The sequence below is a fragment of the Triturus cristatus genome, chromosome 5_1, assembly GCF_964204655.1.
Source record: "Triturus cristatus chromosome 5_1, aTriCri1.1, whole genome shotgun sequence".
NCBI classification, from domain to species: domain Eukaryota; kingdom Metazoa; phylum Chordata; class Amphibia; order Caudata; family Salamandridae; genus Triturus; species Triturus cristatus.
Window position 1 is genome coordinate 587,582,897 of NC_140587.1, and position 21,491 is coordinate 587,604,387.

Consider the following 21,491-nt stretch of genomic DNA (forward strand, 5'->3'; position numbering starts at 1 on the left):
CGACCGGCGCCAAAGTTATTCAAAATAGAATGTTGAGGTTTTCCTATGGAAACGTGGTCCTAACTATAACTACCTACTGGCGACCGCCAGTAGGTAATATATATATATATATATATATATATATATATATATATATATATATATATATATATATATATATATATATATATATATTTTATATACACAATGAGGAAACTGGCAAGAGAAGGGAAAAAAAAAACGGAAAAAAAATATTCTTATTAAAAGTAAAAAGGGGGAAAAGGGGTTTTGCATACAAACATATATCTAGGGGCACCCTTCTTTGTGTTTTTTATGGTGGGTAACATATCGGGAGTAAATAGGTAGAGGAAAAGGAGGCTACAGACGCCATATCTGGAAAACAACCAGTCAAGGTAAATAGGGGTTGGGTTCTCCAAGGGGGGTGTAGGGTGGGTGGTATGGGAGCAAATGGGATAATTAATAATAAAACACCTAATTCGTCATATTTATCATGGGTTATGTTCGGTTAGGATTGACTGATGGGTTAAAATCAAGATGTAACTGCTGCTTCACCTTAAGGAGGGCCTGGAGGGTGGAGTACTTCCCTAAATGAATTCTCTGCAGATACTATCCTGGAATGTAAATGGCTTGAGGGTGGGGTCGCCTAGGTACCCAACGGGCAGAGCATGGTCTTTTGACCGTACTCTCTTACTAGAAGAAAATGAGTTGTTTCCTCTCTCGAGAAACCAACCATTTTTTAGAGATCAACTTGGGAACTGCAGGCATTAAGACAGTTTGGGATACTCTCGGCTTTTTGGAGGGGTATAATAACTAATAGGGCAAGCTATAGATGTAAGAAATATAGAGAAGGCATTAGGGGTTTGGAGGAAGAAATGAGGAAGGTGAAAACAAAACAAAATGCCCAAGAGGGAATCCGTCAGAAGGAAGATCAAGAAATCAAAAGGAAATTGAAGGAACAAATGGAGTTGGTTCTCTGGGGCGGCTTATGCGTAGGTGGGAAGTGAGCAAGATGGCCCATTTTGAGTATGGGGAAGGAGCTGGAAAATTACTAGCTTGGAAGATCACGGCAGACGAGCTCCGGAACCATATTAAGGAGATCTCAGTGGGTAATGAAGAACCCCCATCTATTCAGATGTAGGAATAGGAGAGGCCTGCCTGGATTATTTCCAGGAAATATATAAAAAGACCTCCACAGACGATAAGGCAAAATCTTGGCTGGAGAATATCGCTCTAACAACTACCAGCTCCAAACAACTGGATTTGGGGCAGCCCATTACACAAGAGGAAGTGAGGAAAGCATTGGCAAATGGGAAAAGGGGCAAGGCGGCCGACCCGGATGGGCTTCCAATAGAACTATATCGTTCACTTGGAGAGAGCTTAATACCAACAATAACTGTCCTATTTAACAAAATCTTTATGGACGGTATCAGCCCACCGGTAACATGGAATGATGCTACTGTAGTCCTTATTTTGAAACCGGGTAAAAACTCCTCCAGATGTGGGTCTTATCGGCCCATATCACTTCTAAATGCCGATTATAAAATCTATACAACTATTTTGGCTACTAGATTGGGGAAGGTGGCTGGAGATATACTTCACCCCGACCAAAAGGGGTTTGTGAAAGGGCGACAGTTAGCAGACCTCACTTATGATCTGGTCGGTGCAATAGACGTTGCCTCTGCATGTTCGCTACCCCTCGCAGCCCTGACTCTAGATGCCACCAAGGCTTTAGATAGGTTGAACTGGATTTACCTATCAGAAGTCATGGAGAAATTCAACCTGGGCGCAACATTCTGTCGGGCTATACAGTCAATCTATAAATCCCCATCGGCTAAGCTCTTGGTAAAGGGCTGTCTCACAGTCATTCGGTATAACTAGAGGAACTCTACAGGGTTGCCCTCTCTCCCCCCTGCTCTTCGACATGTCTATCGAACCATTTGCACTTAAATTAAGGGACAATCTCGATATTGAATCATTCAGATACGGGGATTGGGAGAGAAGGGTTGCCCTGTATGCGGATGATATTTTGATTCTGTCTGCAGATCTAGACAGAACCCTACCGGTAAATAATTAAACTGGCGGAGAAATTCGGCAGGGTTTCTGGCTATGAGATAAATGCTGGCAAGACAGAAATCATGACTTGGAATATCCCGAATCCTTCATTTCAGACAAGCTGCAGCATGCGTTATCTCGGAGTCACAATCACCCAGGATATTAATAAACTGGCAGATACCAATCTATCACGAGTTCTTCGGGATTGTCATAGACAAATTAAGTCATGGGTACATCTCCCCTTATCCATTCTGGGGAGAGTCAATTTAGTCAAAATGTCTAGATTGCTTAAGGCCACTTTCCTTTTTAACACAATCCCTCTCCATTTTGATAAAGATACTATAGGAAAATTCCAACGGGAAATCAATTCTTTTATCTGGGCATATAAGTCTATCAGAATTGCATGGAAGAAACTAAGACGAAGGAGGGAAAAGGGGGGGTTGGTGTTACCTGATCTACAATTTTATGCTTGGGCATTCCAACTCACTCTCGTATGTTGCTGAAAACGCCAAGTGACAAAGGGAGTGGAGCTATGTTTCTGGCCATGCTGAAAGGGGCGAGGCTGCCAGCGGAAAGGTTTATGTACAAATTTGACGATCAAAAATTCTTTAAGAAAATCAAACCTAAATTCCTGCAGGGTTTTGCCAGGATATAGGTAGCATTAAGGAAGGCGACAGGTCTTAGCTACTTCTCCAAACTGGCCCCACTCTGGGATTCTCCAGGCTCCCCAGAATGCCTCAGCGATAGGCTGACTATTCCACTTAGAGACGCTGGAATTAAACTATGGGGAGATCTAATCAGCAATGAAACACTTATGCTATGGGAAGATCTAGAAAAGATAGTGGATAGCGACCTTTCAAGATTCAAATACATCCAGTTACATAGCTGGGTACAATCCCAGCTCAAAAAAGAAAAATTCATAGGCGGAGGAACTAGTTTGGAGCAACAGCTTGTGGAAAGGCCAGCAGGTAAAAAGGAAGTTTCCTATTGGTATTGGGCCATAGAACAGGAGGTCGATGGAGAATTTAAGCTGGCTGATGAGCTGTCGAGTGGATCGTTGCCTAATGAACAGTGTGATCATTTATGGCAGGAATCTTTCAAAATTCTCTTCAACATAGTTAAACCAGCATGGTTGAGGAGGAACCATCTATTCACGGCTCATCGTGCATACCTATCCCCTCTTAGATTATAAAGAATTAGTAAAAGTACACAAGTTAGTTGCAAAAAATGCAGATTGCTTGAGGCCTCGGATCATATGTTTAGAGACTGCCCCTCCATCCAGACATTCTGGGAAGAAGTACAAAAAACATTGGAGAGTATATAGCCTATTGACAAAGGGGAATGCATGGATGGTCAGCACGTTATGGGTATTGGCGAATGAGGAAAAAAAAAAAAAAAGAGAGATACTCTGATCCATCGGGTGATCTCCTCTTCAAGCCTATGAATTGCTTTTCCATAGTTATCTGATAGCACTATCCCTGGATCTTTATGAATATGTATTCCTAAATAACATACTAAATATGTGGTCCATTGTAGTGGGAAGGCCAATTTCACTGGGGGCATGGATGGAGTCGGGGGGGGGGGGGAGAGGGGGGGGAATGATAGGTTTTGTCTAATTCAAGCTGAGATCCGATAGCTGCCCAAAGCGAACCACCTCATTGAGCACAGGGGTAAGTTGTCTCTCTGGGTCTCAGACATAAAGAAGAATGTAGTCAGTGTAAACTGAGACAATTAAGCGGTAAGCAGGGAAGCGCCACCCCCTATGTCCATAGTACTCCCTCAAGGCACATGCCTGGGGTTCAGCCACCAGGGCATATAGAAGGGGGGGGGGGGGGGGTAATGGACACCCCTGCCAAGTACCCCTCAAGATAGCTATAGGGGAGGTGACTATATCGCCCAATCTTATCCTGACCACTGGGGCTTTATATAAAACTGTAACTGGAGAATTCTAACGATCCACTTTGGAGGTTGAAACTAATGTTCTAATGGTAGCCCTTCAGCTGAGGGAAACCTCTCCTGAGCCCCTTCTGCCATTTAATGAGATACTGTCTGATACCGTGTTAGGTGCCTAGGAAGAGCCTTACTCCGGCCCCCCAGTCAACAGGTAAATAGGGAGACGTCATCGCCCTCCCAGGGTGGCCAAGTGTTCTTGTCTTAGTACTCCTTCCTGAACATTTAGTGGGGCAGGCGTCCACCAGAAGGAGTAGCCTCAACACGTTTCCACCCACTCCACCTCATAGGGAATCCTAGCGAGTGGAGATTTTTGTAAAGCTTTTTCTTCCAGCAGCCTGGCTGTCCGTTCTGTATGCTCTTCCCAAGTCTTTTGGGACTCAGTGACTCAAGTCCTCCCAGGTGTATCTGATGTGTACTTGCCCATGCAATACAGGATGACTGGGAAGCTGCCATGCTTTTAATTTTTATAGCTTGACCAGCTCCGATTCCATCAGGCAGGTCATCCGACCCAATGTTGCTATTTGCCGCCACCCTTGGCTGCTGTCCACCAGTGTCTCAGGTGATGTCCAGTCGTCCTACTTGCTGATAATGCAGACTCTGCTCTCAAGCAGTTCAAGGAGAGCAGGACCATGAGCCGCTCACTAGGCATATCTGCCCCACCTCGCCAATGGCAGCAGGCCAAACGATCCTTTCTCAGCTTTGGTAGAGACTCCCAATATTGCCAGCCTATCCAACCACAGCATGGCGCCCAGCAGTTTCATGGTTGCGGCCAAGGTCAGCATGATGCCCAATCTCCAGCCCCTTCTGCAGCCCCGCCTGCCAAACGCCTTTAGCGTGCCCTTAGTGGAGCACAGACACCTGGTGGGACACGGGTACAATTCTTACAGCTTGGCGAGCTATTACACCAGACCGGTGGGGTCCTGCAAATAGGTCCCATATGCCCTACTCTTCCTTTCGCTGTAGCCACACCTTCCACCATCACCACAATGACTGACGGAGGACCATTGTTCCGTGCAAGCCCTTTTGGCCAAAGGGGCTATCAAGAGGGTCCCATGCCAGAAGTAGGAAGTGCTTGTTGTTCCTGCTATTTTCTAGTGCCAAGAAGCACTGAGGTCTCCATCCCATTTTAGACCTGCGCCCTCTCAATGCCTTTCTCCGGAAGGAAGATTTCAAGATGCGCTCACTAAGCCCGGCTCTTTTTGCCCTTGACTCCGGAGACTGGATGGTTGCATTGGACCTGCAGGAAGCCTGCTTCTGTATGCCCGCCCTGCAGACCTATCTTGCTACCTGCAGTTTGTGGCGGGATTGGAGCATTAGCAGGTTACTGTGCTCCCCTTTGGTCTCAGCAATGCCCCTTGGGTGTTCACAAAAGTGATGGCCTTCGTGGCAGCAAACATTCCGAGGTTAGGTTAGATGACTGTCGAACGCGGGCTCTCCCCTGCAGTCGACTGCCACCTCCAGACTATGGCCAACCTCCTGTCATCTTTGAGGTTCACCATTAACATACCGAGGTCACACCTGACTTCTTCTCGGGTGCTCTATTCATCAATGCCGTTCTGGACACAGTTCAGTTTAGTGGCATTCCTCCAGGAAAGAGTTCAGGACCTTCAGGCTATGATCTCGAACTTTCAACCTCCGTCCTGGATTTCAGTGAGTTTGACTCAGAATGATGCAGGAGGCCATCAGTCCCAGCAGCTTCAGTTAGAGCCTGCCAGGTCGCATATGCATACCCTTCAATGGGACCTGAAGTCTCACTGGGCCTAACATCAGGGGGATCACTTTTACCATGTCCAGGATTTGGAGGAGACTGCAAAAGACCTGTAGTAGTGGTTACTGGACTGTAAATAAGTCAGCGGCAGACCCTTCTCCCTTCCCCCACTTATGCATCCCTACTCGGATGGGGTGGATATCTGAGAGGTGGAGATCATAGGCCTCTGGTCTTTGGCGGGGTCCTGACTCCATATCAACCTTCTGGAGCTGAGGGCTATCTGCTTGGCGTTGAAAGCCTTTTTTAAGTCCATCAAGGTGAGGCTGCTAGAGGTGGTCATGGACAACACCACCGCAGCAAACTGGACTGAGTGAGGTAACAGACATTGTGCCAGTAGGCCTTGTGCCTCTAGAAACTGTTGGACCACCAAGAAAAAATTCCTGGTGGTGAAACACTTTGCAGGATCAATGATTGCCAGGTCAGATGAGCTCAGCCGTTGGAGCCTAGTGGAATGGAGAGGACCTTGACTCGATCTGTTCGCCACCTCTGAGAGCATGCAATGTCAGCACTTCTGCACATTGTAGTTTCCAAGTTCTGTCTTGCTTGGAGACCAATTCCGCCTCAAGTGGAACTCTGGACTCCTTCGCTAAAACCACTTCTTCCCAGAGTTCTCCCAGGACTGACCCGGCCCAAGTCATCCTAGTATGGTATCCAGGAATCCTAGGCATGAGCATTTGTCCACTGAACAGGTTGTCCACCCGAATGATCTGCTGTCGCAGTAGCAGGGCAGGGTTCTGCACTCTGGCCTTCAATCTCCACCTTCATGCTTGGAGATTGAGTGGCGTCACTTAAACACATTCAACCTTCCATTTGAGGTGGTCGCTGGTATTTTAGCAGACAGGGGCCCCTCAACAAAACTGTATCCGCCTGTCGCATGGATAACTTTGTGGCTTTGTGTGGTACTCTGCAGATAGACCTCCTCCAGGCCAAGTAATCCAACGTTTTGTTTTGTCCTTGCTCAGACCACAGTTAAAGGCTGCCTTTTGGCTCTTTCTGCTTCTTTTCCGTTGCATGATCAGGCCTCTTTAAGTCTCCTGTTCAGCGATTTTTGAAAGGGTTTTTTTTTTTTTTTTTTTTAGAATTTTTTTATTTTCATCATCACAAGTGACACGTGTACTATAATACAAGAACATAAAAAAAGAGAGAATTTTACATCACCTTAATAATGGATCAAAAGAACAAAGAGAATTACAAGGAGAAGAAGAGCAACAATCATAAATTAGTCAAAGAGGACAATATAAACAAAGTTTCATATAATACTTGAGTAATATAGTTATATAATCAAAAAGACATAGGTCGCCACAGTACTTCAAATTTGAGTAAAGAACGAGTTCCCCTTGCCTTTGCTAGGGCAGCCTCTAAACCATAAGTTTCTTTAATTATGACCCAACAATCCTCAACCAACGGAGGTGTGGGAGAAATCCATACCCTGGCTATAGTTAATCTAGCAGAAGCCATCAGAATTGAAAAAAGACGTGCTATAGCTGGATTATTCTCCCTATATCTCAACATAATTTCTAAGTCAGTAAGTGGTTGATCCAACCCAAGTTTAGACTGTAATAGTTATTCCATTTTCTGCCAGAAAACCGTCAATGCTGGGCATGATATGAACATGTGTAGTAAATTAGCAGCATATAATCCACATTTAGGGCAGTATTTTTTATCACCCATCACATTTCCTTGGGCCCATTTAGCTATTTTAGCCGGTGTATAATACAACATACAAACAGTACGTAATTGCTGAAGTTGCAGATTAACAGAATGGACCGACTCTTTCAAATTCCCTAATGCTTGTTTGATCATGCTGGGTGAGACCGCTATGCCCAAAGTTTGACTCCAACATTCGGCTAATTTTTTGCTACCTTCTAAGTTAAAACCATGTAAATGTGTATACATCAGCCCTATTAGAGATTTGGTCTTTCTTCCATATATACAATCCCAAACGTTTGACTGCATAAACTCAGTTGTCCCAAGATTTGAAGTCAAGTAGTCTCTTACTTGCAAATATTTAAAAAAAAAATGTGATGGTAAGTTATAAATTAGACACAAATTTTCAAATGATTTGATTCCTTTCTCATTATAAATCTCGCCCAAACATGTAATTCCATACTTAGCCCAAGATTTACCAGCCTGATCCTGAAAAACCTCGGGGGGAAAAGAAGATTCCCCCACAATGGACATTTGTTATGAAATATTGATAATTTACACTTAGAAGACATAGCTCTCCAAATATACACAGTCTTAAACTTAACTCTTTTGAAGTAATTAGGGTCATTTATTCCATACAAAAACATATCCCGTTGATTACCTAAAATAAACTTAAAGAATGAATCTGTCTGGTCCAAACCCAACAAACAACGAAAACGTCCGGTAAATGAGGCCCAAAAATACATTTTGAAGTCCGGGAAACCTAGTCCGCCTTGTTCATATGAGCATTTAAGTAGTTCAATTGCCCTCCTAGGTTTCTTATAGCCCCATATAAAGCTACTACAGATACCCTCAAGTTTTTAAAAAAAAGTATTAGGAATTTTCAAAGGAATTGAACGAAATAGATATAAAAATTTGGGAAGTATTTTCATTTTAATTAAGTTACATCTGCCAAGCAGTCCCAAGGGAAGCCTATGCCAGACTTTGAACAACTTAGTAGTCGCCTGTAAGAGTGGTACATAATTAAGGTCAATAATCTGATTAACTTTAGCTGTTATCTTTACCCCTAGATAGGCCACGGTTGTATATGCCCCAGGAATTGATTTGTGGATCCCGGCTGTAGTAAGCACTTGAGTATTATTAACATTCAGTTTATAGCCTGAAACATTACCATATTTCTCAGCTTCTTGCTTAATCCTCATCACAGCCTCACTTGGATTAGTTGCATAGACCGCTATATCGTCAGCATATGCCTTTAGTTTGAGTTTGAAAGTACCCGATTCCAGCGGATTAATGTATGCACAAGATTGTAAGGTACGTAAAAATGGCTTTATGTATAAGGCAAAAAGTAGTGGAGACAGAGGGCAACCCTGTCTAGTCCCACATAAAATCCTAAACGATGCTGATCGGGATCCCATATAGGAGAGATTGGCTTGTGGCTTACAATATAAAGCCTGTATGCAAGATTGAAACTGCGTACCTATACCAATCTTAGATAGCACTGCCCATAAAAACTCCCACCTTACACGGTCGAACGTTTTTTCGGCGTCTAATAAAATCATTCCAAAATCTATTTTCCTTTGCTCTGCGTAGTCGAATGCTCCAATAGCCATATTCACGTGAGCAGTGGTATCCCTCCCTAGTATAAATCCGTGTTGTCTTTCAGAAACTAGATCCGGCATAAGCGGAGCTAAACGGGTTGCCAAGATCTTTGAAAATATCTTTGCATCTGCATTAATAAGAGAAATTGGCCGGTATGACCCACATTCAGTAGGTGGTTTATCCTTTTTTTAAAAGAACACAATCTGTGTCTGATTCCATGAAGTCGGCACCTCTCCACTAACAGCTACAGATTGTATTACACTAGTAAGTGGCAAGAGCAAAGTCTTCTTAAAGGTTCTGTAGAATTCCAGCAGAAGTGAATCAGTGCCAGCAGCTTTCCCAGTAGGTAATGTTAGTAATGCCGCCTCAACCTCTTCCATCAAAACCATTTCATCCAAAGTAGCAGTTCTCTCACTATCTGCCACTGGAAGATCACTATTATTGATGTAGCATAGTACCTCATCTTGATTAGAGGCCCATGTAAGGGAGTAGAGCTGTTGATAAAATGATAGAAATTGCTCCAGGATATCTGAGGATTCAGTATATATTAGCCCGTTTACTCCTTTAATAGAGTTAATCTTAGTTTTCACTTTTGTTTCTGCAGTCTGATATGCCAATACGTGTCCTATATGCTCCCCATATTCATATTTTTCTAGACGATGCTTACAATAATTAGCAGACATTTTATCCCTTAAACTGTTTAACTAAAATTCTTGCGTCAATTAGTGAAGAAAACACCCTATCCTGGGCCATTAAATCCTTTTTTTTAACTGCTTCCACATGTTGACTCTCCATAACTCGCAAATAATATACCAAAGTCTCCATCTCACTTTTTCGTTTTTTATTCTGTAAGAAAATATATTTTTGTGTAATGCCACGAACATACGCTTTCATAGTATCCCACACAATTACTGGGGATGCAGATCCAGCGTTTGTTTTGAAAAATTCCTCCAATTGGTGAGTGGTATATACCAAATATTCGTTATCCTTCAGCAAGTATCTAGGAAAGGAAAATGGCCTAAGTTCTTTTTTCTCAATTTTAACCCGAAAAGAAAAAATAGGATTGTGGTCAGAGGTTACCCGAGGGCATATTTCCATTTTTGATGTTAAGAGTAGACTATCAGACACAAGGGCCATATCAATCCTAGAGTATGATTTATGAGGAGCCGAGTAATAAGTATAACCTGGTATTGAAGGATATATACATCTCCAAGCATCTTTAATAGACTGGAGTCTTATCATTTGTAGGATTGCTCCGCGAGTTTTACGCATTCTTAAATTAGAACTTTTCCCAGTGGAGTCTATACTATAATCTATGGCACAATTAAAATCCCCCATAACCAATTTTTCCCCCTCCCAGTTTAACAGTTCTGAATTAAGAGACTCAAAAATAGAGGGGTCATCCACGTTACAGCCATATACAGCGCAAATCACATATTTTTTGCCCCATATATCAAGCTGAGCTAACGCCCAGCGTCCCCATTGATCAGCCTGCTTTTTAATCACTGTGCAGTTAAACCTTTTGTCTTTTAAAATAGCCACCCCTTTTATAGATAGTGTGAGTAGTGCAAATAATTGAAAGGGTTACAACATTTGTTTCCTCCCTCCTTCTTTGTAATGTCACTGTGGGACCTTTAGTTAGTCCTCACTTTTACGATGTACACTCCATTTGAGCTGCTTCACAACAGTTTCTTTCTGCTCCTCACACTTAAGACAGTGTTCCTTGTGGCTATAACAATGGTGTGTGAGTGAGCTTCAGGTTCTCTGTTTTCACCCACTGTACACCACTTTATGATGGATACATCTGCCTGTGGATTCCTCACCTTATGAATATCCTCTGTGCCAGCATTCCATGTAAACTTTTTCCTAGCTCTCCACGCCGAGGTCGTCCCAATGCTATGGCCACGTCGGCGTGATGACATCCGTTCCCTTTTTTACGTGCTGTCGATGCTAGCCGTTTTTTTCTGGGACTCTCCATACTTTTGTCTGGATACATTGTATTTTGTATTGTATCTCTCTCTGTTTTGGCATGTCGGCCACGAGGAAGTCTGGCTTTATTTATGGATTTATATCGCGCTAGAATCGACTCTTGCATAAGAGTATCTCTGCGCACAGAAAAAGAAGAAGAGTGAAAAGTTGGCAGCTACAGGAGACGGAAGGAAACAGCTCAGCACAATACAACGTATAGAACTGAAACGGTTGATGAGTTACTAAAATAGAAACGTTTTGAGTTTTTTCCTAAAAACCAAGAATTCAGAACATTGCCTTAGCTCAAGAGGAAGTTTATTCCATAGTGTCGGGCCTACCACAGACAAGGCTTTCCCACCTTGTCTGCTCCTCTTGATGGTAGGTACTTTAAGTCGAAGTTGGCTACTGGACCTAAGAAGCCGAGTGGGATTATAGGGAGTGTTTTGTATCACCTGGAGTTTTGCTAGGTCTCACTGGTTGGCTGACTGCAGGAGTCCATTGCAGTAATCCAGGCGACTCAACACTAGTGCCTGAACCAAAGTTTTTCTAGTGGAATCAGGTAATAGTGGAAACACTTTGCGTAAGAGTCCAATAACATGAAAGCATTGGCCGATAACCCAGTTGCCATGTTTATAGGTGAGCTCACGATCAAGACGGACCCCTAGGTTTTTTACGACCAATTTGGGTTCAGGTACTTGACCAAGCTCACATGGCCACCACTCTGAAGTCCACAGATTTCTAACCTCCCCAAAAAGCATCACTTCGGTCTTATTTACGTTGCATTGGAGGTAGTTAGATTTCATCCAATTTGCAACAGCTTTCATGCCATCTGAGAAAGCCACCCTCACTTCGTCTGTAAGCTGTTTAAAAGGGAATAGGAGCTGCGTATCGTCAGCATAGGAGACCGGGACAAACCCAAAGTCTCTCAATATGCTAGCCAGGGGTGCCACATAGATGTTGAACAAGGTAGGGCTTAGACACCCCCTTGGTGATATGAGTTTTTGTCGACCGAAATGTGCCCATGCTGACAGTTTGGGTGCGGTCAGACAGAAAACTCTTTAGCCAGGGTAACGCTGTGCTCTCAATTCCAATTGCGGTCAGACGTTCGATTAAGATATTGTGAGATATTGTATCGAACGCCGCCGATAAATCCAACAGTACCAGGATCGCCGAATACCCTCGATCCTGATACATGTGAAGGTCATCTGTCACCGATAGCAGAGCGGATTCAGTACTGTGTCTGGGTCTAAAGCCAAACTGAGAACTGTCAAGCTTGCCAAACTGTTCTATGTACTGTGAAACCTGCTAGTTAACATGTTTCTCTATAACCTTCCCTAAAAAAGGGAGTAGTGAGATAGGCCTCAGATTGGATAAGTCAGTCCAGGGAATGGAAGAGTTTTTCCTAATGGGCCTTACCAGCGCTTTTTTCCATTCCCCGGGAACTTGCCCCTCAGTCAGGGAAAGGTTAATGAGACTTTGAATCTGTGGACTCATACTTTTTCCTACAATCGGGAAGATTCTGGCTGGAATAATATCTGAGGGACTTCCGCTTTTAATCTGACCCAGATAACATTCTGTATCAATCAAGGAGATAGGGGAAAAGGATTGCAGATGCATGATTCCTATCTCTTTTTCCTTTTCCACAGGTGATAGAATATCATCAATGATGGGTAGATAGGAATTTAAAATATCGTCATGAATCTTTATTTGTAAAAAACTGAGCAACTTCATTACAAAGTTGTTGTGAAGCTAATTCAAGAGTTTCACAAGCTGCTGGTTTCACAAATGAGTGTAAAGTTTGATATAAGATCCTGGGGGTATTTCCTGCAGCTAAAAGAAGGGACTGTATGTGGGATTTCCGGGCATTACGAATTTCCTTGTGATATTTAGAAAGAGCTGCCCAAAAATGATTCTTATCCATGTTGTCATGGGTCAATCTCCACACCTTTTCTAGTTTCCTCGCCTGCTGTTTGAGATCTCATGTGTTCCGTAAACCATACCTCTTGTTTACGGACTAGACGAGGTTTATAGGTTTTCATAGGAGCAATCCTGTTTACCACCTGGAGTATCGCCCGATTATAACGGTCCAATGCTTTATCAACATTCTCTCCAGGAAAAATGGGACATCCAGCAAAGTGTTCCTGAAATATTTCTGGAGTAATCTTGTGCCATGGTCTACGCCTAGTGGGAAGGGCTTATGCCTGAGGGGGGGCTTTACCTTAATGTAAGGTAAAAAATTCCAAGACAAAGTGATCTGTCCAATTGACCTGAGTGGAAGAGCCACATAGCAGGGTATTAGGTTTGTTTGAGAAGATGAGATCCAAAGTACGTCCTGCCAAGTGAGTAGGACCTATATTCATTAAAGTTAATCCCAACACGGACATGTCACTTAGTAAAGATTGTGCCTCGGCATTATCCTTGAGGTCACAGTGCATGTTAAAGTATCCTAAAAGTAAAAACTCGTTCTCAGTGTCAATGTGTCTGGCCAGTATCTCCAGCAACAAGATGTTAAAGCTGGTATAAGGTCCGGGAGGTCGATAAACCAGTGCCCCTTTATAGCAAATATTCTTGGAAAAGCTGATTTTGAATACAAGGATTTCTAAGTCTGGGGTACTCATTTCCTCTAAGATGGTTACTAATAGATTATTTTTATACACAATGGCAATGCCTCCTCCTGTCTTGGCAGGCCGGTCAAGTCTGGCTATTTTATAGCCCTCTGGGATCCCTAATGTGATGGCTGGGACAGAGTGCGGTTTTAGCCATGTTTCTGTCAGATAACAAAGTTCAGGCTGAGTTGAAGCAATCATATCCCACACTTCACTATGATGTTTAGACAGCGATCTAATATTGCAGAGAAGATTACGACTCTTACGAGAGTCATGTGGGAGAGTAGTTATAAATGGTGTTTCATGCGGTACGATTTGCAAGTGATCAGCAGAAGCTTGATATTGACATTTCCGACATGAAAAAGGACCCTCCAATAGGCATCCTTCCCCTCCCATGCAGCCCTGAAGTACAGGCTTACGGATACGCAACAGCTCTACTGAGGAGTATTTTACCAAAGGTTTCACGCAAGCAGTCAGCAGGGCAATACTCGCGGCCATGACCTCTAGCCCCTAGCCTCGTCCAGTCCCTGTAAGGAATGCGGAGGAGATATGTTGATTACTGACCCGCATGACGACTGTCTTTGGTGCTTGTCGTCTGACCACGATGTCGAGGGCTGTTCTTCTTGCAGGAAGATGAATCAGAAGGCTCTGAAGGAGCGGGAGGCCAAGCTGTATATGGCCAAGGCAAGAAAAAAGGAGTCATAAAAGAGCGATATTCAACGTCGCATGGTTCCAAGAGAAAGCATAAGCGGCATGCATCTCGGCGCTGATCGTCGAAGGCTGTGGCTTCGAGGTCACCTTCTCCAGTCCAGCGACGTCTAGTAAAGGACTGTCTCGCCTTCAGTGTTTCCTCAGGTGACTCCGGTTCATTCTCCATCTTACAAAGGGACTCCGGAGCAGTCACCGTTGCCGAGATTTTCTCTGACTCCAGAGGATGGGTCGAATCCGACTGGTGATGAGGTTCCTTCGGCTCCTGTGGCTCCTGTGGCTCCAACTATGGCTCAGGCGGCTCCGGCTCCTGAGGTGCCTCGTTTGGATCCTGAACCGGCGCAGTACCCACAATTTCCGGCGCCAGGTTCGGGTCCATCGCATTTATTTAATGCGATGTATGGTGTGTTCGCCAGGGCCTCGTACCCCTCTGGAGCACCTTTGGGTCCCATGGGTCCTATGGCTTTTAGTTTGGGAGTGCCTCACCAGTATCCTCAGGCCCCCTTTGTGCCATTTATGCTGACAACGCCATCCTGGCAGTTTCCAGCTCCGAGGGTGTTGACGCCGTACGGGCACTCCCAGGCTCCATCCCGTGAAACATCTCGGTTTTGATCGGCGCCGGTTGCTACAGGGAATCCTCCTTTGACACAGCTCACGGAGCCATCGACACCGCGTGTGGCGCTGCTGATGCCGCAACCGAAGATGCGCTCGAGGAGAGAAGCGCAGAGGTTGTTAGAGGAGGAACAGTACCAGGCTGAGGAGATGGAGGAAGGGGAAGTTTGATACAGAGGATTTGTTTGAGGAATTGTGTGAGGCAAGTGGACTTGATACTTCCCCAGAGTGGCACTTTGCTTCTCAGAAGGCTTCCCCCTCGAAAGAAGTTGCACCTTACCATATTGTGATAAGGAAGGCTGCTGAACGCTTGGATTTGCAGCTTCCTATGGCCGGGTATAAGCCTAATTTACTTACTGAGGTGCTTCATTCTCCTTCCTCTGTGGTTGAACCACTTTTTCCTTCCAACGAAGCATTGACCGAGCCAATCCTTGATGTATGGCGCAACCCACTTTCTGCTCCTGCAGTTTCAAGGTCGGTGTCCAGAAGATATAGACCTGCTCCAGGGGTTCCGGTGTTCCTTTCATCCCACCCCTTTCCTGAGAGTTTAGTCGTGCAGGCATCTTGTTCCAAGCAGTCCGCAGGCGCTTTTCCGCAGGCTCCTGCTGATGGGGATGCCAAGAAGTTAGTACAGTCTGCAAAGAAGGTCTTTTCATCGGCTAGCATGGCTCTGAAGTCTACCAATGCCAATTGTCTTTTAGGTAGATATATTCATGCCCTTATGGACTCTGCCAAACAACTTCTTCCTAAATTGTCTGAGGAGGATAGGGGTAATGTGAGTGAGGTGCTGGCAGACTCTCAGGCTGCGGTTCGCCAAGTCATTCAGTCTGGCCTGGACACGGCGGATTCGGTTGCCGGGGTGATGGGTTCATCTATTGCAACAAGAAGACATGCGTGGTTGAGGTCTTCTGGATTCGCTCCCGATGTACAAGCTGCCCTTCTTGATCTGCCTTTTGATGGCTCTTGACTTTTTGGAGATAAAACTGGTTCTGCTCTACAAAGATTTAAAGACAGTAAGGCCACGGGGAAGTCTTTGGGCCTGCAGTCTCAGACGAAAGGTTTTGGCTATAGACGATACCGTGGCTTCGGAAGGTCTTCCTTTCGTGGTTACAGACCGCCTCAACAGCAACAAAAACCCTTGTACAAATCCTATAGGGGTAAGGGCAGAGGTCCCCTTCGTGGAGCTGGCCTTCTTCCTCCTCTACTTCCCCAGCCCCTCCTGGTAACGCAGGAAAGCAGCCCTAGATCCGCCATCTTGGATCGTGTAGGTCCTGTGGGAGGTCGGCTTTCTACAAGGTTGGAAATCGATAACTTCGGACCTGGTAGAAAAAGGGTACGCCCTTCCCTTCAGGGAATTCCCTCCTCCTTACTCTCCTTGCCAAGTGTTTTTCACAGAGGATCATTTACTTCTTCAGAAGGAGGTGCTTGTCCTTTTGCAAAAAGGTGCAATAGGGGTGGTTCCGCAGCAGGAAAGGGGTCAGGGATGCTACTCCCAGTATTTCCTGATTCCCAAGAAGGATGGCAGGTTACGACCCATCCTGGATCTCAGAATCTTGAATCTGTTTCTCAAGCAGGAGAGGTTCAAAATGCTCACGGTAGCGCAGGTTCTTCAGGCGCTGCAACAAGAGTACTGGATGGTGTCCATCGACTTGCAGGATGCGTATTTTCACATCCCAATCCTGAAGTCGCACAGGAAGTATCTCCAGTTTATGGTTGGCTCGCAACATTACCAGTTTGCGGTCCTTCCGTTTGGTCTTACTACTGCACCTCGAGTCTTCACCAAGGTGATGGCGGTGGTGGCTGCCCATCTCAGGAGGTCGGGGATCCCGGTTTTCCCCTACCTAGACGACTGACTTCTGAAGGCAGAGTCACCAGAGATGGTGCGTCGTCATCTGCAGGTAACAACTCAGCTGTTGCTCAGATTCGGTTTTTCGATAAATGTGCCCAAGTCTCACCTAGTGCCCTCTCAGCACAACCTGTTCATAGGGGCAGTACTGGATACCACTGTGTGTCGAGCTTTTCCTCCTCCGCAAAGGATTCTCAACATTCAGGAAATTATCCCTCTGTTCCACAATGGAGCGGTTGTCCCAGTTCTGGAGGTCCTACGCCTGCTCGGTCTGTTCGCCTCCTACATACTGTTGGTCAACCATGCACGCTGACACATGAGGGCGCTTCGGTGGTGCTTCCGCAGGCAGTGGTATCGGCACAATGGAGATCTTGGAGTCTGTCGATCTCCAGAGAAGTTGCAGCGGATCTGTCTTGGTGGAGCGTGGAGGGCAATCGGTCACAAGGAAAGCCCTTTCATCTTCCTCCCTCGGTGGCCAGTGATAACGGCTGCCTCTACCCTAGGGTGGGGTGCTCATCTGGGGGATTTGGAGATCAAGGGTCTTTGGTCTCCAGAGGAAAGATTGTCTCATATCAATCTTCTGGAATTGCGGGCGATACGTTTGGCGCTCAAGGTCTTTATCCCTTTCCTTCGCGGTCAGTCGGTACAAGTCCTGACGGACAACACTGCTGCGATGTGGTATGTCAAGAAGCAGGGAGGAGTAGGGTCGTACCGTCTCTGCAGAGAGGCTTTGCGACTTTGGTCCTGGGCTAAGGACCATCAGATTAGCTTGATGGCAAATCTGGCCGGGGTGCTGAACGTGCGTGCGGACAGTCTGTCGGCAGTTCTCCGTCAACCATGAGGCTTCATCCGGAGGTACTTCGACACATCTTTCGGACGTGGGGGACTCCTCCGGTGAACCTGTTTGCCACTCTCGAATGCGGACTGCCTGTCATTCTGCAGTCTCCAGTTTCCGATGCAGGGGGGCGTTGGGGGACGCGTTTCAGTTAAGTTGGAGCTCACAACTCCTTTATGCGTTTCCTCCCATACCTTTGATTCCTCAGGTTCTGAGGAAGATTCGCCAAGACCGGGCCCAAGTCATATTGATCATTTACTTTTTTCACTTTACACTGTATGTGTGTGAATACTGTGTATTATGTATGCATTGTCTATATGGTCGGTCCGCCCGTTTCGTCTCAGTGGCACGGAAAAAATGGGTGGAGCTGACGTCATCGCGCCGACGTGGCCCTCTTATGGCTCCAGTGACGTCACGTGGAGCCGCGTGGGGAGCCATAGCATTGTGACGACCTCTTCAGCATGGAGAGCTAGGAAAAAGTTTCCGTGGAATGCTGGCGCAGGGGATATTCATAAGGTGAGGAATCCACAGGCAGATGCTGTATCCACCAGAAAATGCGTTACCGAAGGTAAGTAACTTGTTCTTCTTTCCAGCCAAACTGGGGAGACTCCATCACTTGGAATGCAAGAGAGCACTGAGCTTCTACATAAATCATACAAAAGAACCCTGGGTGGAGGATCATCTCTTTGGGAGTTCTCTAAAGAAAAAAAAAGCAAGGCAATGCAGAAGAGGGCCATCTCCTTCTAGATCATGCTCTGCATTAAGTTCTGTTACGCATTGGCTAACTAGCAGCCACCAGAAGTACTGCGTGCTCATTCTACCAGGGCCAAAGCTGCTAGAACTGCTTTTATCACTGAGTATCTGTACTAGACATGTGCCAGGCAGCTACGTGGTCCTCCCTCCATAAGTTCACAAAGCACTATCGTCTGGACATTCAACTTCTCCAAGAAGGGCATTCTCTCTGCTCTGTCCTGCAGGACTTTGTGGTTTAAGCCTATTCACTTGCCTACCTCTAAATAAGTATTGTTTTGGTACGTATTCTAAAGGTGAGGAATCTGTGGATAGAACTCTCTTATCAGAAGAACTAGTTTCTTGCCTTCTGTAACCCTTACATACACCATTTAACTGCAGATTCTCCACCGACACTCTCATCCTCCTAGTTATGTGTTTGGACTACGTACAGTAATAAGATCCCATGTGCAGCAATCTGCATCCTGGATACTCCCATTTGTTTGACGCTCTGTGTCTGGGACTGCGAACCATCTCAAAAGCAACTGACGTCCCTGTGTGTGTGGCGCCATTGTAGGGCTTGCATGTCATTTCCTGAGAAGAATGATGGTGGTGTGGAGCCACGCAACACCACCTACCAGTGCATAGAGGTACTGCTGAAAAGTTTCCAGATGTAGTTTGATGACTGGGGAATATTCAAAAGGTGAGGAATCTGCAGCCAAATTGCCTCTACCAAAAAGTGTTACCAAAGGGAAGTAACATGTTCCTTAAAGCCAGTGCAGCTCAAATAAAATCGCTCAGGTTGTTTGAACGTTTAAAGATTCTTCTGGCAGCCAAAAGGTATAAAACCAGAGAGGCAGAAGAACGTTGGCATAATTTGTGTTAAATTACTCTTATATTTTTCCTTCTGCTTTTAGGGCAAGACCACTGTAAATGTCAAACATGAATTGGCGAATGGAGATTTTTTTTTTTCTCTACACTGTATTGAGATGCATGGTGATTCAGTGATTCCAGAAAAAAAGTGGCTAGGACATTATTAGAAGTAGAGGAGTTTCAAATCGTTTTGACCCTGCAAACAGCATTAGTAAATATGCTAGATGACATGGAGACAGATCGGTATGGAGAGATTTTTTGGTATCCGGTCTAGTCTTAGCTAAAAAGGCACACAGTGGTGGTCAGACTCACCTGGTCCGGCTAAATGGAGGATGGGGCTAGACTGTTGTAGAGTGCTGCAAATACCCATATATAAAGCCAGAGGGTACCCACAGACATGCCAGAATGTGTGAGGAACATGGATGGATTACCTTCCTATTGTATAGACAATTAGTTCTTAAACTGTATGCTTCTTCAAACCCCAGTGAGTCATATCTGGACCCAATCACTGCCCTCCAGCCATTTCAACAATTTGTACCCTAATAATAATGGGCAAACCTGTCTCTGTAATCCACACTTCCTTTTTGGCAAAGGCCTCAATTGTATAATTTACAGGCTTGTATACTTAAGGATGACAGTCAACCATTTTCCAGTAAGTTCACTGTAGTGCAGACACTGGTCTGATGGAGCAACTTAACTGAATGCATAACTGGATTTCCTTTCCGGTTTACCATTTGTTTGCCTTTGAAATTAAAATGTGTCAGAAAGGTTTGCACGTTTAACTGGCATTTTCAAAAGTGAAGCAGATGATTACTTGCAGTTTATTGCACATTGCTGCACTCATCACAGCATAATGGCTGCTTTGGACAGATAGATTGTTAATGGCAAATGACTAGACATCCTTATGCCCAGGCCTCAGACCTATGAGGGGACTGCTTTTGGGATTGGACTAGCAAGAAATTGTGCACTGCATGTTCCACCCTAATGTCCAAGCCGGGCATCTTTTACCAAATAAATTAATAAACATTTTAGTCCTCTTACTCTTTTGAAGAGTTGTCACAGGCTGTTTAGTTTCTGGGCTTCCAGAAGTAATATAGGACTATTTCATCTTAAACTTGTATTTCTGCAAAATGTTTTTAATTATGTGTTATCTTACCACCTGTTAAAGTAATTCACATGGTATATTTTTAAGTGGTTCATGTGGTCATTCTAGATTTCCTTGTGCTAAACTACTACAGTTAATTTATTTGGCCCACTCCACTTATAAATAACCTTTTTCTTATCATTGGAGCTCTTTGATCCGAAGTATCTAATTGACTGCCCTTTACTCCCAAGGCACAGTGGTGGGTTTGTTTTTCACGTTATTCTTTCAGCATATTCATAGCATCATAAGGTTGACAATTATACAACACCTATAAAGTGATGAATGCATGCTTTAGGTGTTTTCGTAACCTCAGACAAGGCTTGTGGTTGAAAATGTGCCTTCTTTAATGTGACCAAGACTCCAATTCCATCTCTGGATCAGCTCTGTTTTGATGTAATGCACCAACCTAAATATATTTTATGCCAAATTTCGTTTCATCTACTGCTAGATTGTGGAAACAATTCCACATCAGTGATCCATCTGGATTTCCAGAGTGAAGCTTATCTTATCAAGAATAAGAATGAAGGTTGCATTTTTTTTAACCTTGGATAATAGTGGCTGCATCAGGGTAAATGTTTTCAAAGTCCCTGATGAATATGATAGCTTTAAAGTTTTGTTATCCTAGTTGCCAAAGTCCCATCATGTCCTTGACAGTTTAGCCACAGGGATATCTATGATCAGCAAAGGCTGTAGAGTTGTTTGAGAAATTCCCTTAAGTTTTACAGAGTTTACAAAGTAGATTGCTTTTTAGGTTTCGCCTGTACAGCGCTTGCTCTGTGCTTGAGAAATCTATTGTTTTTAATATAACCTTGAAAGGGACTTGCATCCCGCCTCCTCTTTCCTGGCTTCTCATTGGTTCCTGTGTGTTCTACTTACCTTTCATCCATTTCTACTGGCTGTAGCATATTTTCTTGCATTTACCAATGCTTGTTACCATTACCTTCTGCTTTTCTTATCAGTTTCCCGCTGCCCAAATACTGTTACCATCCACTTTGGTGAAACTATTTTCATAAAATTTTGCTTTTACCATTGCAGCATTTTTATGTAACAATTTATCACTCGCAGTGATCAAGTGTTTTGCATAGAATCACTGGATGTTGCGCGGTGCCAATGCTGAGACTCGAACCGGGATCCTCAGCTCTTGAGTC

General features: G+C 44.6%; 1 protein-coding gene across 2 annotated transcripts in view; it reads left to right on the forward strand.

Annotated features, from left to right (window-relative positions):
• PDE7A (phosphodiesterase 7A) overlaps positions 1–21,491 on the forward strand; it is a 1,104,576-nt gene that overhangs the window by 545,778 nt on the left and 537,307 nt on the right. The gene's annotated exons all lie outside the window — the stretch shown is intronic.